Genomic DNA, 7,517 nt, shown 5'->3' on the forward strand with positions numbered 1-7,517 from the left:
AAGTTCTCCTAGAAACAATCACCAACTAGTTCTTTTCACATAAAATATCGATTTCCTGAAGGTAAGAGAAAAACTTAAACACTGAAATTTAATAGAGTTTATTTGAACATTCAGAGGTTCTATTTATTTATTTATTTATTTATTTTGAGACTGAGCTTCCTTCTTGTCATCCAGGTGCAATGGCTCGAGTTCAGCTCACTGTTGCAACCTCTGCCTCCTGAGTTTAAGCAATTCTTCTGCCTCAACCTCCTGTGTAGCTGGGATTACAGGTGCCTGCCACCATGCCCATCTAATTTTTATATTTTTTGTAGGTATGGGGTTTCACCATGTTGAACAGGCTGGTTTCGAACTCCTGATCTCAGGTGATTCACCCATCTTGGCCTTCCAAAGATTACAGACATGAGCCACCACACCCAGCCCATTTGAAGATTCTCGAGTGGGGCAGTACCAGACCACTGCAGTCAGCGCTCCATAAGGAGGGGCAAGAGGGGCAACTTCGATTGAATATTTGCAGAAGCAAGACAAAGAAAACAATTCTGATTGGTTAGTGTGGAATGCCCCTATTGAGGTTAGTTGGTGGTTTCCAATTTGTACAGTTTCTGATTTATGCAGTTTCTAGTAGGAATTTAAAGTGCTGAGCCATGCTAGTGACCTGTCATTTAAGTATTTTTTAATATACATGTATATTTAATTATTTTTTAAAACCACAATTGGAAAAATTCTTTGCCACTGGGTAGAATGAAATCTGACAGGAAACCCTATGAGTTTTATTAGTGCCATTATTGTTTTCTTTGGCTCCATGTATTATGTTGGTAAAATGACAAAAAAAGGAAAAAATTATAAAAGGCAAATATTTTGTACAAAAATACAAAGTTTTAAAAGCTCTTTAAGTATATTTCATATTATCACTAGGAGTTGGCCTATATATCTGTATGTTTGCGTATTTTTCCTACACTTGGGATTTAAGAAATGTATGGTACTATTTACACAGTATATGCTTAAGTTTTTCCTATAGCTCAACAACCAATGATAGCCTTTTTCTGATTGGAGTGCTCCATACTTTGGAAGATGTAATTTGCATAATTGCATAGTTACTGATGGAGGAAAGTCTATGCGATTCAGTCCATGTGCACACTGAAAATCAGCACATCACACTGGGGGAACATTTTAGTTCCCAAGTCTTTGGGTAATGACAGATGGTAAAAAACACTAGCTGTCAATTTTTTTCAGTAATTGGTTTTCAGTGCTTTTTTTTCAATCTGATGAGAAGGTGATGCAATTAGAAAGGACTGTCCTTTGAGAGCTGGCTGAAAATTTGCTCATGTGATTCCATCACAGTCTGTTATAATGCAGATGATAATACTGTCTCCCTGACTTTTTCACAAATGAAGTTATTGATGTCTTCACACTGGAAATCGTTCCACTGCCCAGCATAAATCAACCTAGCACAGTCTTCTCCTGGCCCATGGCCATGACCCCAGTTATCTGGCTGTCCAGCTTTCCAACTTTTGTAGTCTGGAGATGCCCCATCCAGCCACTTCCATTCATTTTCATTCTCTGAGTCTGAGGCAGATCCAGTGGCTCTCTCTCCCTACCATCTGTTTTTTAATCCATTGCTGTTCTTCTCTAGTGTTTATGAAAATGAGATGTGAACACTTGTCTTCACAGAAAAGCTTTGCATCCTCAAAAATTTCTTTCTCAATGGAAAAATAGTAGCATTTGTCTGTGAAGTTCTTCCAGTGAGGCAGGCAGCCATTATCCTCTGGTGCAGGGGTGGGCTCATTCTGCAGGGCCAGGGGCACCACTGCTTCTGATGGGCTGGGGGGTCAGGGAGACCCTTGGGCCCTGGCATGCCTGGTACCCCAGGCAAACCTGGCAGTCCCCGAGGTCCAGGCACCCCAGGCTCCCCCATGGTGCCCTGTAGTCCCTGGAAGCCAGGAGGGCCATGGGGGCCAGGGAGTCCTTCTTTGCACGGTGGGCCTGGGGGGCCTGGGTCACCACTGGGGCCCTGGGGCCGGGCTTCCTGGGGAAACCACAGGAGTCTTTGGGTCCCTGGGAGCCTTTAGAGCCTTTGCTGCCACACTCTCCAGGGGGACCGACTGGTCCCATTGGGCCTCTCTCACCCACAGGGCCGGGTGGTCCAGGTTCCCCCTTCTCTCCTTTCTGTCCCTTGTTGCCAGTTGGACCAGGGGGTCCCTGGGATCCTCTGTCACCTTTTGGACACTGGGGCTGGGTGGACCTTGCAGTATTGTAAAATTCTTGATGAGCTGACCATGCTTGGAGTCTACTAGCTTCATTTCTTCCATAATCACTGATAAGTTGCTTACTTCAGTGTCTAATCTCACTCTCATCAAATCTTGTTGCATCCTGAGAGAAACAGAATCCAAACAGATGTTGGCCAGGGTATTATTCAAGGAAGTCAGATAATCCTTGTGTTTGGTTAGGGTATCCATGCAAGTGGTCCTGACTTCATTCAGATTGCTAGTCAGCATCTGCAGGTGGTGGGCTGTGTAAATGATATTGCTAATGATATTTACAATATCCATCTCAAAGAGCTGGAAGTGTTCCTCCAGTTGGTTGAACCTGATGGCCATTCTATTCTCTGCATCCTTGTGTAAGTTCTGCAGGTCTTTCAGGTTCTGCTCGTTGGCCTGAGAGATAGTGATGTTCTCCATCAGACCTGTAAATGAGTTGAGCTGGCTGTTCATATCCTCCAGGGTGTTGTTGTTGGCTTTGGCCAAAGCAGAATTATTGGTAGCCAGCATCTGCAAGCTTTGCACTTCCTCCTTCAGCCAATCTGTGTCCTTCTTGGCTTGAAGAAAAACCTGCTGCAGATTTTGAAAGTCATTCTTGATTTGCTGGATAGCCTGGCTTGTGTCATCCACAGACTGCTGCAGATTCGTGATGAGGTTCCTCTGCTGTACCTGGGTCAGGTTCAGGTTGTTGAGGTTCATGATGACCACGTTATGAGAATACATTTGGTTCTGCAGATTACCCTGGAGCACACTGGTATCTTGCTGCAGATTCGTGACATAGCCATTGTACGCCTGGAGGGTTTTGTTTACAGTGGTGATGAGGGAAGTTATTCTCCAAAGTTTCTTTTGGTTGACTCCCTGTCCACCAGTGCATCCCTGGTAGCCTGTAACTTCTCCAGCATATCCTTGTTCTTGCTGGTTTTTTTTTCTGTAATCTCACGAAGTTGCTGACGAATATCTAGAATGTCTGATCTGAAGGTAGAGAGTTCTGAGTTGGTGCTAATAGCTTTCTTCCCAGTTTAGTCACCTAATTTTTTCCGGTCACTTTCCACTGCTATGAGCTTGTCATCATAGGTTTGGCGAGATGTCTCCATGCCACCTGTGACATTATCCATTTTCTCTACAACTTTATATCCCAAAATGGCTACTGTGATTGTTAGCAAGGCACACAAAATGTGTAATAATATGATAGAAAACTTCAGTGCCAGTTATTTTTACGTTTGGTACATTGTGTTCCTTCCTGAATACCAAACCACTTGTAACCGAAGGACTGCACCTCCTCCTCCTCTGCGAAGTCGCCTTTCATGGTGACGGAGGGGACGCACCTCCAGCCAGAGAGCTCCGCGCGAGCGCCACGCCGCTGCCGAGAAAGTTGTCCTGAGAGGCCACTCATTGCATGCCCACGGCAGCTGCACCACCAGCCGGTTGTCTGCGCCCAGGCCCTCCCTCGCTGTCACTGGCCCGCGCTCCCAGCCAGCGAGTAAGTATTTTTAATACTAATTAATGATAGAAAACCTGAAGACCTTGACAGCATCTGAGATTTTGTGATTTTTAATGATTTAGAAAAAACAGAAACAATCCTAATAATTGTCTTCCTCTTCCCATCCCCTTTCTGGACATGGTGGAGTGCTTTAACACACAGGACTGGAAGAAGAGAGAAAGAGCCATCAGGAGGATGAGGAAGAGATGTAGACAGCAAAGGAGGAGAAACGGAAGCAGGAGTGGGGAAAGGGAGCAGGGAAAGAGGAAGAAGAAAGAGGAGGAGGAGAAGAAGAATCAAAAAGTAGAACAGATCCAATTGAGAACTAAAAATCACACTCGGTCTGGGAGGGGCGGGGGAGAGGAGTAGGTGGCCAGAGGCTGTGTACCCTGACCCTTGGACTGCCTGAGACCCCGGCATCCCCAAGGCACCTCCAAAGATGATGGGGTGTGGGGACTCAGAGTTGGAGTCGGTGGACGGGGAAGAAGCCGCGGCGGTCCCGGGGCCACCCCCGGAGCCCCGAGTCCCGGAACCTCGACCCCCGGTGCCCGAGCCCGGCCTGGACTTGAGCCTGAGTCCGCGCTCTGGCATCCCTGAGCCGCGGCACGGCAGCCCTGGGCTGCGGAAGAGGCGGGCGGAGCGGCGGGGCGCCGGTCGGCAGCGGCGGCAGGTCGGTTTCCGCCGGGCACCACCTTCCCCGGTGCGGTCCGAGCCACAGCCCGCGGCGCCGCAGGAGCTAGAGATGGCCGCGCTGCAGAGCAGCCTGGCCTTGGGTCTGAGAGCCGCAGCCGTGCGGCGAAAGCCGTGGAGGAACAGCTGAAAAAGTCGTTCCAGATCCGCTGCGGCCTGGAGGAGAGCGTGTCCGAGGGGCCGAACATGCCGCGCTCCAAGAGGCTCTTCCGAGACCTGGTGAGCCTGCAGGTGCTGGGGGAACCGGTTCTGAATGCCTCGCTCGGGGAGAAATTGGCTCTCCTGCCGCCGCAGTCTCAACCCCGCCCCAAAGGAGCCACCTCGGCCAGGGCCAGACATGACCATCTGGTGTGACCCAGAAACACTATTTTATGAATCTCCACACCTGACCCTGGACGATCTGACCCCTCTCCGGCTTCAGCTCCGGCCCCGCCCTTCAGAGGACACCTTCCTCATGCACGGGACACTGAGGCGTTGGAAAGCGTAGACCCCAACCATCCTTGGAGGGCTAGTTCGTATTTTTGTGTTAAACTATTTTTCAGAATAAAGTAATTTTGCTAATAAAAAAAATCACACTCAACTGTTCTGATGAAAACGGAACACTTCTGTAAATTCAAATGAAGCAGCCACCACTGAGGCACAGATAAATGTGCGGTTTTTTTTACCATGTGTAGAAATGCATGAGGCATGGCAGTTATCGCCTTCCAGAAAGAGAGCTTATTTAGAAAAGTAAACATTCTAGATAACAATGAACAGGAGTTAGCCTGAGATAGGATAACTTAAAATGCAATATTCAGTGCTTTGTCAGAGGAAGAGATGAGATGCAATGAGATGCAATCACGCAGTAAAGGAAGATAACAAGAAAACCTTGCACTGCAGGAAGTTTCATTCATCTACCTGCTTTCTTCCTCTAAGGTCAGTGGACTTCCTTTCAGAGTCATGAACAACTATTTTAAGAGTCATAGATAACTTCAGGATTTCCCAAATGCAGCTTTGCATCAAAATCACTAGCCGTTTTTGGCATAATTTTGATATTATCATTTGCTAAGTCTCACATAATATTATAGTGTTATACTGAAGCGATGACTTTGATAGATCACTTTGGTGAGTAGATTTTGGTTTGGAAATCAGAGCATATATCTACTGATTGTGTAGACACTATATTTACCATTATTTTACAAAGAAAAAATGGTCCCTGGACATGAAGTAGAATGTCTATTGCTTTATAAATTTCTAAAAGATAGTATAGCTTAAGGAATAAATACATAAGGGATGATAATGTTTTATCAATAACTGTTGTCACTTCTGCTGCATTGCACAAACACAACTAAATTAGGCTTTGATTTATTCATCCTGATTAATTCAAGACATTTTATGTAGATTATTTTAAGAAAACAGCCTATTCTGCCAGTACAAACACCCTGAGGTCAGCAAGGTCAAGTCTCTGTAGAGTCAGGTTGACCCATTGTGTAGATCATTTACAAAACTAATTATATTTTCAAATAATATATTTATAGGTATGGAATAGATTATTCAAAATTATAAATTAGTTTTATAAATTCAAATAATGACATTAGTTTTTTTTAGTCAGTGGTTTCTAATTGAGTTTTAGTAACACGTTTTCATAGTTACTGCTTTTACTCTTTCCCCGAGAGATGTGCTATGGGCTGGTCACTAGTCACAAGGATAAGTTAATTGACAAGTTTCTAAATACCTCATTTTGAATAAATGGATATTAGTGGGCATACTCTCTGATAATCAATAGTGAAGTCAAACATTTTTATAAATACATAGACATTAATTTCCCTTTTGAAGTAGCATTGAAAGATGCAGTTAGAAAGAATTTTTAGAGTATGTGTACCTGCATGTGTGAGGGAGAGAGAAGACATGACTATATGAGAGTAAGGGTATGTATCAATGTGTATGTACCTTCACTAATTCTTTGAAATTTGTGTAGATGAGTGTTTATGTGTATATGGAGTAAAAGTGGGAGCAGTATACCAAAATTTATCACCTGATTTCATGGGTCCAAGAGGCAACATGATATTAGAGTTCTAACTATATTGCTTAGCCATATTTAGGTATAAGGCCATAAAACATATGCAAGTTTCCAAGATCAGACAAGATCAGGCATGTTCAGGGGTGGTGAGGCTGTGGGTCACACCCAAGTTTAATCTTCTCTGCTGGTAATAATATCTGAAGTTGTTCTGTTGAACCTCAGCATTGCAAGCTCTAGCAGATTATTCTCTACTCATATAAAGGTGAAAAGCATATGCCATTCATTTACTGTGACTCTTCCAGTTCCTCTTTTAAAGAGAACTCACAAAGCTAGAAGATGGCTGCTTTATAAATTATGTGGGCTTTCCAGAGTTACAAGTGACTATATCATGAAAAATTGAAATGAATGCATTTCATTTAAATTGTCAAATTTCTTGCCATAAAGTTGTTCGGCACATATTATTGTAATCCTTGTAGTATCTCTAGGGTCTGTAATGATGTCTCATTTTACATTCTTGATATTGATAATGCTTTCCTTTTTAAAAAAGTACTCTTGCTAGGTGTTTTGCAGTTTTTAATAATCTTTTCAAAGCATCAGCTTTTGGCAGCACAGCTTTTATTATTGGTATGTGTTCTATTTCATTGGTTTTTATTTTTTCTATTTACTTTTAATGCTCAATATTTTATTTTCACATAGTTAAAATTTTATAAAAATCGAAGGTACATATAAGGCTTTGACTTTAAGAAATTAATGCAAATGAGGTTTTTACAAGTTCTTCAATGCTAATCTAGTAATAAAATGTTTTTTATTTTTATTATTTTGAGACAGAGTCTTGCTCTGTTGCCAGGTGCCAGGCTGGAGTGCAGTGGCGCAATCTCTGTTCACTGCAACCTCCGCCTCCTGGGTTCAAGCAATTCTCCTGCCTCAGCCTACTAAGTAGCTAGGACTACAGGCACACACCACCACGCCCAGCTAACTTCTGATTTTTAGTAGAGGTGGGGTTTCACCATGTTGGCCAGGATGGTCTCGATCTTTTGACCTCGTGATCTACCTGCCTCAGCCTTCCAAAGTGCTGGGATTACAGGTGTGAGCC

General features: G+C 43.9%; 2 pseudogenes; one reads left to right on the top strand and one right to left on the bottom strand.

The window, feature by feature from the left end:
- Positions 1–981: 981 nt before the first annotated feature.
- On the bottom strand, positions 982–3,599 carry LOC100387498 (collectin-12 pseudogene; annotated as a pseudogene).
- Positions 3,600–3,795: 196 nt separating this feature from the next.
- On the top strand, positions 3,796–4,935 carry LOC144580111 (protein phosphatase 1 regulatory subunit 35 pseudogene; annotated as a pseudogene).
- Positions 4,936–7,517: the final 2,582 nt, after the last annotated feature.

The sequence above is a fragment of the Callithrix jacchus genome, chromosome 18 (genome assembly GCF_049354715.1).
Source record: "Callithrix jacchus isolate 240 chromosome 18, calJac240_pri, whole genome shotgun sequence".
Taxonomy (NCBI): domain Eukaryota; kingdom Metazoa; phylum Chordata; class Mammalia; order Primates; family Cebidae; genus Callithrix; species Callithrix jacchus.